Consider the following 12,217-nt stretch of genomic DNA (forward strand, 5'->3'; position numbering starts at 1 on the left):
AAAAATAGTCAAAACTATTTCAGATGTGCAAATTTCTGCAATCTCCATATTTAGTATTGGGAGAAGGAGCTATATAGTAAGAATTTAAAATGGAGGTAACTGTATTTGAACATCAACGACAACAAAAAGAATTTTATAAAAATATCCCCCTTTATAAATTAAGTAAATTAATAATGTATTATTCATTGTCTCTAATGTAACTCAAAGGTGAACACATATGAATGATATTACCTAGAAAAAATACATGTATTTCAGAGTAAAAATAAAGCAAAGCTGAATGTGTAGGAAGTTAACAACGAGAAACATTCAAAAGAAGAGATGTCTGAAAGAAAGTGCATAGACTGGGATAGATAAATTTTTAGATTAAAAAGGAACAATATCTTTTAGAACATTACAATGAGAAAGTAGCAGTAAATGTGAAAAAGAAGAAAAAAGGACGTGAATTCACACATTTAATTCTGGCCTGTTACAAATAACACATGAGTGTAATAAAACTTGAAAGAAAATTCATTAGTTTAAAATTAATAATGTAGTTTTATTTCATTAAACCAATCTGTGTTGGACTCTTTTACAAATTGGATAACTAAATGTTTATTCACAAATATATTCACAAATATAAATCTAGATGCATATAAAATAGAGGTAAAATTATAAATCAGTAATACAGACAGCCTTGTCATTTCAAGTACAGACATGCTATTATATCCTGGAAATCCATTAATTCTTTCTTACCAATGCATTATTTTATGCATAATAACCTTGAGAATTCTAAACATATACAGAATGTAGAAAATTAAGTATAATTTTATACAGCTTCAAAAATAGTATTTGGTGAAAGAGGAAGTCTGAGCCAATCACTATCTTAATAAAATATTCCATTTTTGAGAAGCTCATTGTACCATAACTACTGTCGGAAAATATAGAACCAAACTTTTTCTTCACATTATTATTATTTAAGAAATGTCCCAGACCCATGAAAATCTGTGTCTACAAAACTATACAATTTTAACTCTTAAAAAGCTGTCTGTGAAACACAGAGAGCAATGAAACCATAATGACTTTCAATAAATAGAGAATGTGATTTCTGATATGGAAATAGATAAACCTAATGGAACCTCATTTCTTTAGATATAAAATTAAATACAGTATTATTTCTTGATTCCATTCAGTTGACAAACGTGAAAAATGTGGAGTCACAAGGGACGCACGTAAGCCGTCTACCTCACATGGCCCCTCTGAAAATCCTCGCTGCTGCCAAACCGACACAAATGAAAAGTGCTGCTGAGGGGCAACTGCCGAGCTCCTTAAGTTCACAGAGAAGGACGTCGAGATTTCATCTCTCCTAATAACTTTCATATTAAGATGTTATGAGAAGCCTCAGTTCTTTCACTTCATCTCACTTGTCCTCTCTCAAAATGTATTTAATAGCTTCCGATTTTCTAACTGAGCCTTCTATTTCAGCGTTCTGTCATTAAACTATTGACATTTGTTTTTCCTAAAGTGATCCAGGTCTCAATCTCTGAATGGTCACTCAATGTCATGATCAATATTTTATGGAAAAAAGAGCACTTCAACTAACTGAATGAGAGCAACAAAAGTAATCAACTTACTGTAACAAGATTAATTAAATATATATTCTGTGAATCAGTAAAATGAAAAATAACATCAAAAACCTCTTCTTTGAAAAAAATCAAAATGCTACATTATGTCTGCTTCAGATTTTATTTTTTAATATATTTCTATATAAAACACAAATGGATGTTAAATCGTTGACCTTAAATCATTTATAGAAGTTCTATTTCTGCACCATATATTCCAATAGAACCCTGCTAGCAAGTAAAAGAAATTGAAAGAACAGCATCTTACAAGATTATAAGGGAAGCAATTCACTGTTTGCCTGTACAAAGTCCAGATACCATAAAGATTATTAAAAATGCAAGCCAAGCAGCACTTGACAAGACAGCTTAATAGCTACTGCTTCAGGTGATAATTTCAAAGAGTGCATGAGCATCTTGCTTCTCCAAATATTCTCAATTAAGAAAAGGAAAACTATAATTTTCTTTGGTGTTAGAATTTATTATGGTGGAATTGTATTTATTTTTTTTACAAATGTCCAAAATATAAATGAAGATTCAAATTTTCTATATCTAATATATGAATAGAAAGAGTTTAATTTAAATAATTATGACCATAAGCTATTCAGGGAATCAAATAGATAATATATATGCATTTCCCATAAATATCTACTCCTATTTAGTTATTATAAATACACTAAGAAATGGATGAACATATTTCATTTATTTAGTGTGGTTGAATTAAAACTTTGAGTTCTTCCAAGATTTCTTCCCTTTTAATACAAATAGGGCACCTCATTATTCTCAGCAAAAATCTCACTTATGAAGAGGATGGAGAGAAGCAACAGTCAAGAAGAACTTAAGAACCTGACAGGTAAATTCCTAGACACTTTTGCAAATGTCATATCAAGATTACTGTAACATAATGAAAATCACAGATAGAAAAACAATATTTTCAGCCCAGTTTTGTTGGATTGCTTATAATCTATGGTGTAATAAAAGTATTTGCTGCTCCTTTGATTACTATAGTGAGTTGCCTGGGAATTATGGAGGTGTGGTACCTAGGTACAATATGGACAGAGCAGCTCTGTTCTTCCCATCTAGCTCCTCTTCAAGGCCCAGCCTCCAAACCCTGGCTTCTCTGTGTTTCTTTCCTCCTCGCTCCTATTTCTTTGTCTCAACATTAAACACTAGTTACACAGACAGCTTGGTCTGGCTTGATTTCTTTCCCAGATGCCTGGGCTTGCTCCTTTTCCCAGTGGGCACTGGGAAGTCCAAGTCATTTGCATTCTAATCCCATGCCTGGCCAGACATCACAAGTCAGCCACATTCATCAAGGAAGTGGAAAAGAAAAAGGACTTATTTTCATATCCATATATGTATTATGGAGTTATCAACTTTTCCTACACAAGCCATGAAGAACTATTTTCTCTCTGCCTGCCTCTCATTGCCTTATTAGGTTTCTAGCCCCAAGCTCCTAATGTCTTTTAGCCTGCTAACATCATTCTTACTTCCAATCCTCCAGCCTATACATCACTTCTCTTGCTTTCGATACTTAAAAATGCTTATGCAGGACACACAGCCTAGACTAGAATATTCCCAAATATGCATAAGGAATCATCAAATGAACAGAAGTGATTTTGACCTTTCTAGTTATCAAGGGTGCCTATTATCTAGTTCTGTTTTCATATTGTGTTTTTATTTACTTTGTTTTTTAAGCAGAGGTTAATATATTAAGATTAAGGCACAATGGTAAGAAACTTTGTAGTAAAGACTTGAACAGAAGTACTTGATTGGTCTTGTACAGAAAAAAGAGTATCAGTCTGCAGCCCTAGTTTTAGTCCCATCTCATCTAACATCTAGATATATGAACTCAGACCCATCAACTGGCACACCGGCTACATGTAGTCTAGAGTGAGAAATGAAACTGTCCCAACCATCTAATATAACACAGAAGAAGGGGCCTTAAAAGACCTGATCCTACTCTTTATTTTTGAAATGAGGAACCTGAAGATAAGAGAACAGAAAGAAACTGACCAAGCTCCCAGAGGACAGGCCTGAACATCTGAGCATCCCTTCTGCCTGTTTGTCAGCACATCTCCATGTGCAGATTTATGTGTGGGATTGCTTGGACTGATGGGTTGCAGCCATATGTCACAACTAAATTCAGATTTTTGAGAAATCATGTAAGCATAAATAATTCAATCTTTCCTCCTTTCCTTTCCTTTCCTTTCCTTTCCTTTCCTTTCCTTTCCTTTCCTTTCCTTTCCTTTCCTTTCCTTTCCTTTCCTTTCCTTCTATTTCCTTCCTTCCTTCCACCTATCCATCCTTCTTTCCCCCCTGTCCCCCTCTTTCCTGTATTTCTGTCTCTATATATCTTATACTCTGAAACACAGGTATGAAGGTAAAGACATGATTTTCTTTTTCTCTACTGTATCTCAGCATCTCCCACCACATGGTATAAAGTATGGCACTTGGCATATATTTTATAATGAATAAATCAATATCAAACATATATACAACCCTCCTCTTACAGAGATACACTAATTTCACATTTAGAATAATTCATAAATTTTCTTATATGGATGATTTGTATAATCTTTACAAAATTTAGTTTGGCATTTTAGCCTGTAGAACTCATTTTCATTAGCATTACATTTTACCGATTATAGTTTACAGTTTAGTTTAGCTATGCAATATTTTGAGCATGGTATGTTTTAAAATACTGTTTTTATTTTTTATTCACTAGTCTCCTTCATTATTTATGTACATATTAGAAGTCTAGAATATAGCCCTGACTGATGTGGCTCAGTGGACGGAGTGCTGGCCTGTGAACCAAAGGGTCACTGATTCAATTCCCAGAGTAAAGCACATGCCTGGGTTGTGGGCTGGGTCCCCAGTGCGGGGCATGCAAGAGGGAACCACACATTGATGTTTCTCTCCCTCTTTTTCTCCCCCCTTTTCCCTCTCTCTAAAAACAAATAAATAAGATCTTTTAAGAAACAAAAGCCCAGAATATAGAATATCACTTAGTGACCCTATGTTTCTTACTTCAATCAAACAATACTAGGGCTCTCTTAGAGATTTTTTGCTCACAGATGTTGAAATATGACTAGGAATCAATTGCCTCCAGCTTTACTCTGACCTGCCCAAAGCATAACTTTAATATCATAATATTTCATATAATTCCTTTTTAAAGGCTCCAAAAGGAAGTGAAAATTAGGCTTTCGTTGTATTCGAAATATCACTAGTTGATATCCTGTGGTTTTCTCTGTATGTGCTTGTGTGTGTATAGTATGTTCCCTATATTACTATACCCTAATCTCAAATTATTAACTAAGTTTTTCAAAAAATTAGTTCCTCTCCATGACCTTAGAAAGCGCCTGGAAAATAATTTGACTATGTGCTCAGGTTTAGAAGTAGGCACTTTACTCATTTTAACCAGTGAGCAAGACATTCTAACTGCTACCTTGTAATATGTTTACCTACAGTCTAGAATTTTGGGAAGTTTCCTGTTATTGCAAAAATCCAATGAAATATAATATAACAAATCAGAAATTTTAAGCACAAAAAGATCTTTTGTTTTTCCTCTTATTTTGTAATTTATTATAGTAATTTTAATATCAGCATTTTAGTTTCATTATTTCATGTGTTTTTTCAATTTCATATTGAGAAAGTGGGTAAAATGTACTCATGTAAGAACCTAAGAAATTGCTTATTGTTTTCCTCAGGTTCATGATAAATGAGTACTAATAGTCTTCCCCATAACATTTGCTAAAACTTACTATGCATACATAAAATCATTATGTTTCCTCTCTGTTGAATGTGCAATTAAACTCATTTGTCCACGTGTGCATGCAGAAGTCTGCAATTACCTAATATATTCAATCCAGGATATTTATTTTGAGAGAAACTGGTCAGAAATTCCTCCAAGCGCAAATGACTTAGGAACATGATAAATGGCAGAAAAGATGAAGAGTCCTATTATTGTTGGAACTGACTTTTTTCCCATTTGTTATTAACTTTGATGTGCTGCTGTACACTACAAGTCATTCCTCATTAGGAAGAAGTACTGTATTATTGAGGTCCATGCATGCTGGGTTAAAATATGAGTCCCTAGTTCACAAGCCTGTCTAGTGGCTGCCCAAATGCTTGAACAATGAGTTTCAAATAGAACAAGCTGCATCTTGGATTGCAATGCTTTGAAAGACATTTTGTTGTAATTCAAAATTAATCCTGGAATGTGTGAAACCTCAAAGGTAATATATACAGGAGGAATAGTTTAGAGCTAGAGTTAGTCAATCTGTATTTGAGAAGATCATTTTCTTGTTATATATCCTGCACATGACATAATCTTACAGAACAAACCACATTGTTTGCAGATGAGTAAACTGAGGTCCAGAACTACTGACACACTAATCAATGCCAGATTGATGTCTGTGGTCGGAACTCTCTGATATTAACAATGTTTCCCCCTTTGAAGGGTTAAAAATATAATGTTTAAAATATACTAGAAAATGAAGGCATTTTAATCAACAACAGTGAAAAATTTTCAATATCTGATGAACAGGGTATTTATGTGTTCAAAAAATAAAATTGTTGGCCTCTGTGGTAGAATTACCAGAATCCATCATTCCTTAATAAGTTTTCTGACATTTGGATCAAGACCACTCCTAGTCCACAGAAACACCTCAGTTTTTATGCACAACCACAAGAACAACACGGTTTTAAAAGAATAAAATATACAGTGTATAGTTTCTGTTTCAGAAATTTAGTATCTCTACTAGCTATGGTTCTTTAGTAAAATAAATATCAAAATGTAGCAACTTCAAAAATCAGTTGAAGCAACAATCTTGTTACATTTCCTCAATAATATGCTAGTAAAATATGCATCATGTAGGAGTTTGAGTTATTTAAAACATCTTTAAAATGTGTGACTATGATGTAGCAATATTGTTAGAAGTCACTCAAATAATTTTCTGTGCATGAAATAAAGCTGAGTTGATTACTTTACAGCCCTAGAATAGAAAAAAAATGTTTATTGAGATCACATTCAATTCAAAAACCAAAATCACCTGAGAAAGAGATTAAAGCTTTCAACTTTATATGAATATTTTCATGGGGATTAAATCTATAGATCCGCAAGACACTAAATATGAATGACAAGAAGAGATTTTTCTTCCCCTGGAGAAACAATTCACAGTTTTTATTCTTTTTTCCCAATAATGCACTCAGTTGTTATAAGAAAATAAAAAAGAAAAATATCATTGATTCTTTCTTTTATTTTTATATTTGTAGGATGCTATCTTTATTATAAGCAGTCTCAGAGCCTTATTTGTTGAACAAAACTACATAGCCACCAGCACTTTGTCACACATGTCAAATAATACTTGACAACAGAAAGTTATACTTCACTTTTTAAATTTATTTTTATTGTTGCCATTATTGTTGCCATTATATCACCCACTCCCCCCTTCCACCAAGCCCCACCCCCACCTTCTCCACATGTTGTTATGGTTTTTAAAAAATTATCTAATGCAGAAAAAAATCAATTAGAAATTGGAAAAATCAAAAGCAAAAGTACGGATAAAACATTAACAACTGGAGAAGTTTACTATTTAAGAAAAAAAGGTATTTCTTAATAAAATACTATGATTAACATAATCTAAAACCAAAAGTATAAACATATATAATGTCTACTTATGTATTTATTGCTATTCCACTTTTAAGAAAATGTATATTAAATGGTTTTACATTATATAAAGTGGTATAGTAATCAACCAATGGCTTCTGGTCAAGATGGCAGCAAGGGAAACATGCCATGTCTCCTTGCATAGCTACAACAAAATTATAACTGAAATAAGGAACAACCATCACTCCAAACTGTTAAAAACTGATTTGATTAGAAATCTGACAATTACAAAATTAAAGAAACTGAATTAATCCAAAATGATACAAGGGCAGAGATATGGAATGAGTGGATCCCACCTGCATGTCTTGTGGATAAAATTCTGGGAGTGTTATCTTGGGAGCAAGGAGTCCCAGACCCATACCAGGCATGCAGACCTATGGTTCCAGTGCCAGAAAATTAAATCCCCATAACTCTTAGCTGCAAAAACCAGTGGAGATTGAGTCAGTAGAAGAAAGTACTGGTGTTCCAGTCATTTCCTCTTAAAGAGCCCATACATGGAATTACTTAGACTCCTTCACTCTGAGTTCCAGCACCAGGGTAGCTGCTTGAAAGATACCATAGGCATATAGTGGGGAACTGAAGTGTTTGGCATCAAGGAAAGCTGGGGGACAAATTTCTTACAGACAGAAAGGTGGCCAGAAGCCATTGTCCCCTTTCTGAACTCACCCCTCCTCACATACAGAGCCAAGAGTTGGCAGGTAGGTGCCAAATCTGAGAATCCATCAACCTGGCTAAACAGTTTGCCCTACCCTGGAGATCCCCTGAGACTCCATCACACCCAACTTCCTGGCACAGCCAAACTGTTAACAGTGACTTTTCCATATAAATGGCTGGTCTTGGCTCATGCTTCACAACTTCCTAAAACCTATCAAACAAGCAACAGCCAACATCAGTGGACTCCCAGCTTCCTGTACCTCTTGCTACATAGTCCCAGGCCAGGCACTAGCAGAAGCCAGCCTAGATTCATACTTAGCTCTGCCTGGGAATCTATGAGCCCAATACAAAATTAACAGACATTTCAGATTATTTTATAGCTCATGCAGGATGGCACCAGACAGAATATAGGAGGAGGTCAACCTTGGCCTGCACCACCTGGGAAACCCCAGAGCCTGTGCACCCAGTGGGCAGCTATAGATCATGTTATGCACCACCATCCTGCCCCTGCACAGTTGATCCTCCACTGATGGTGGAGATTGATGGCCAGTTAGTCCTTGTAGCTGATTGGCCTGGGTAGATCCCTCCCATTGACCTGCCAATAGCAATTAAGACTCAGTTAGAAGAGGAAGGTGGATTCAGTCAACATGAAGGGTGGACACCAAGTCCTCAGCTTGATAGGGGAGGTTGTGCCACTGGACCCTACAGGATACCTACTACATTAGACCATGCTTCCATATAAGGAATCCTTAAAACTCTACCTAATACATAGAAAAAAACACATGGAGGGTGCCAAAATTAGGGAAAAAAGAAACATGGCCAAAATGAAAGAACAGATTGAAACTTCATAAAAAGAACTAAAAAAAGTGGAGATAACAATCTGTCAGCTGCAGAGTTCAAAATATTGCTTATGAAGATGATCAAGGAACTTAGTGAGGACCTCAACAGCATGAAGGAGATCCAGTCAGAAATGAAGGATACACTGATTGAAATAAAGAACAATTTACAGGGAAACAACAGTAAAGTAGATTAACTTGAGAATCAAATCAATGATTTAGAACATAAGGAAACAAAAAACAACCAATCAGAACAATAAGAAGAAAATAGAATCCAAGAAAAAAGAGGACAGTAAGCAGCCCCTGGAATAACGTCAAGCATTGTAGCATTCTCATCATACTGGTGCCAGAAGTTGAAGAGAAAGAGTGAGAAATTGGAAATTTACTTGAAAAAAAATGAAAGGAAACTTGCTTAATTTGGTGAAGAAAATAGACATTCAAGTTCAGGAAGCACAGAAAGTCCCAAAGAAGATAGATGCAAAGAGGCCCATTCCAAGACTTATTGTAATTAAAATGCCAAAGGTTAAAGACAGAATCTTAAAAACAGAAAGAGAAAAAAAGTTAGTTACCTACAGGTGAATTCCCATAAGACTGTCAGCAGATTTTTCAAAAGACAATTTGAAAGTTAGAAGAGATTGACAAGAAAATTCAAAGTCATGAAAAGCAGAGACCTAGAGCCAAGATTGCTTTACTGAACAAAGATATCATTTATAATGAAAGGCAGATAAATAGATTCCCTGACAAGGGAATCTAAAGGGGTTTATCATCATCAAAATTAGTATATGAAGTGTTAAAGGGACTTATTTAAGGAAAGGAAGATCAAAACTATGAATAGTACCAGCTGGTGTGGCTCGGTGGATTGAGCATGGGTCTGTGAATCAAAGGGACACTGGTTTGATTCCCAGCCAGGCCATGTGCCTGGGTTGCAAACTGGGTCTCTGGTGGGGGGCATGTGGGAGGCAACCATACACCAATGTTTCTCTCCCTCTCTTTCCCCCTTCCTTCCCCTTTCTCTAAAAATGAACAATGAATTGACAATAAATACATACCTCTCAACAACTGAATCTTAAAAACACACTAAGTGAACAAGAAGAACAGAGACAGACTAATATACAGGATATTTCGATGATTGCCAGATGGGAGATGGTATGGGTGAATGGGTGAAGAGGCAAATAATTAACTAATTTTAAAGAATATATGCACCCATATGTTCACTGCAGCATTATTCATAATAGCCAAGCCATGGAAGCAACCCAAGTGCCCATCAATAGATGAGTGGATAAAAAAGCAGTGGTACAATCACATAATGGAATATTATGGCCAAAGAAAGAATGAAATGTTACATTTTATGACAACATGGATTGACCTAGAGGGCACTAGTGAAGTAAAATACGTCAGACAGAGGAAGACAAGTACCATATGATTTCATTAATGTGTTGAGCCTACAGAACAAAATAAACAAATAAAATAGAAACAGACTCACAGATACAAAGAACAGACTGACTGCTATCAGAAGAAATGGGAGTCAAAGGGTTGGGTGAAAAGGGTAGAGGGATTAAGAAGTACACATTGGTAGTTACAGGATAGTCACAGGGATGTAAAGTACAGCATAGGGAATGTAGTCAGTGATATCATGATAACTATGTATGTGATAAGGTGGGTACTTGAAATATTGGGGGACCCTGTAAAATACATAATTTTCTAACCACTATGCTATACATCTGAAAATAATACAATAATATTAAATGTAAACCATAACTAAAAATTTTTAAAAGAAATACCAATAGGTAGTTATAGAATAGCCATGTATATGTAAAGTACAGTATAGGAAATGGAGTAGCCAAAGAACTTATACGCATATTCCATGGACATAAACAATGGTTTGGGGATTGCCTGAGGAATTGGGAAGAAGCAGGGTGCAGGGGGAGTGAAGGGGAAAAATTAGGACAACTGTAATAGCATAATCAATAAAAATAATTAAAAATTAATGATATATGTCATAGATATTTCAAGTTTTTTAAATCTGGCTTTTTTTCCCAAGAAAATTTTACTTACCAGGACAATTTTAAATGTATCAACTGGTCAATCACAATATTACAAGGTAAAATGAGCTCAGTGGGTATGTACACCTAAAATTAACAAAGTAGTAAAATGAATTAAAATTTTAAATAGTCTCATTAGTATTTTATCTGAAAGCAGATCCATTAAATATGGTAAATGTTATCTTGTTTGTCAGTGATTTTATGCCATAAATTATATTTTTAAAGAAGCAGCTAAAAACAAATTTATAAACAATTTATCTAACTTAGTTCCATTATTGCTTTACTATATATTTACCACCTCCATGTTTCAGCTGCAGTAGCTCATCCCTCTATATTTTCTATCACTTTATACCAAGAGATCATAAGTACAACATTTGATAACATATGTCTGTTCTAATATAAATATCTACTGTGCTATTGGCAAAGTTTACATAATCTGTGAGTTTATAGTTTTCTAAAGAGTTTATTCAATCTCAATTATGAAGCAGGAATACACATTTACCATAGAGAGTTTAAGATCTAAGAAGTCACACCTTTCTCCCGTTTTCAGGATTTCACAGTGAGCGCAAATACAGGCATACTATGAAAATTCCTCATGACAGCCACTGGGAGATGTCAGAGATGGTGCTCCCAGTGTTACCTAAAAGCATATATTCTCAATAACACTTAAAAATTTTAGTGTCATTATTACTCTCTTTAATATAAATACTATTCTATAATAGATAACTATTAATTCTGTAGCAAAGCTTTCGTTTCATAGCTATATGAAAGTTTCAGTTTCTATTGGGATTCAATGTAATAAAAATAAAGGAGAGTACTCACTGGTGTGCTTAATATTTTAGTAAAAATAGACACTACACTCTTGATATTCTGGCAACTTTTTTCCCAATAACCCAATTAGAAGTCTAAATTATTTAGCCATCCTATAATACATACTAGAAACTATAATGTCTTTACTCAGTGGTCTTTATTCTTCCCTCATTTTCCAATAGATAAAATTAAACTTCTGATGTAGGCTTAACAACAGCACCCATAATTCAATCCAATTTCATATCTCACATTAATCATGTTCTTGTAATCAGTGGCTATTCAACATGAGTTTCTATCTCATTTTTGTTGGGAAACAGCTACACTAGGGGTTTGAGCATATTCACATCTAAGTGATTCTATTGCCATAGCACAGACTAAAACACTGCATCCACTTGTCATGTCCATATTCATGAAGTTCTGCAGAAACAAAGGCTATCTACAGTTAGGGTTGTCCAGCACAGAGCTGGAACTGCCATAGAGAATAGCCTTATTTTTCCCAGTGCTTCTTTCATTGAGATGCAAGTAAAAGAAGGAACTGCCCTGGGTCCATTGTAAATTTCACTGCCTTCATTTTTTAGCTCTTTCTGTTCAAACAGTTAACATCAACAA

The 12,217-nt window shown here is 34.6% G+C and overlaps 1 protein-coding gene across 9 annotated transcripts in view; it reads right to left on the minus strand.

Annotated features, from left to right (window-relative positions):
* The window catches only part of EPHA5 (EPH receptor A5), a 310,111-nt gene that overhangs the window by 240,670 nt on the left and 57,224 nt on the right, over window positions 1-12,217 (minus strand). The window lies entirely within an intron of this gene.

Source organism: Phyllostomus discolor, chromosome 1 (genome assembly GCF_004126475.2).
Source record: "Phyllostomus discolor isolate MPI-MPIP mPhyDis1 chromosome 1, mPhyDis1.pri.v3, whole genome shotgun sequence".
Taxonomy (NCBI): domain Eukaryota; kingdom Metazoa; phylum Chordata; class Mammalia; order Chiroptera; family Phyllostomidae; genus Phyllostomus; species Phyllostomus discolor.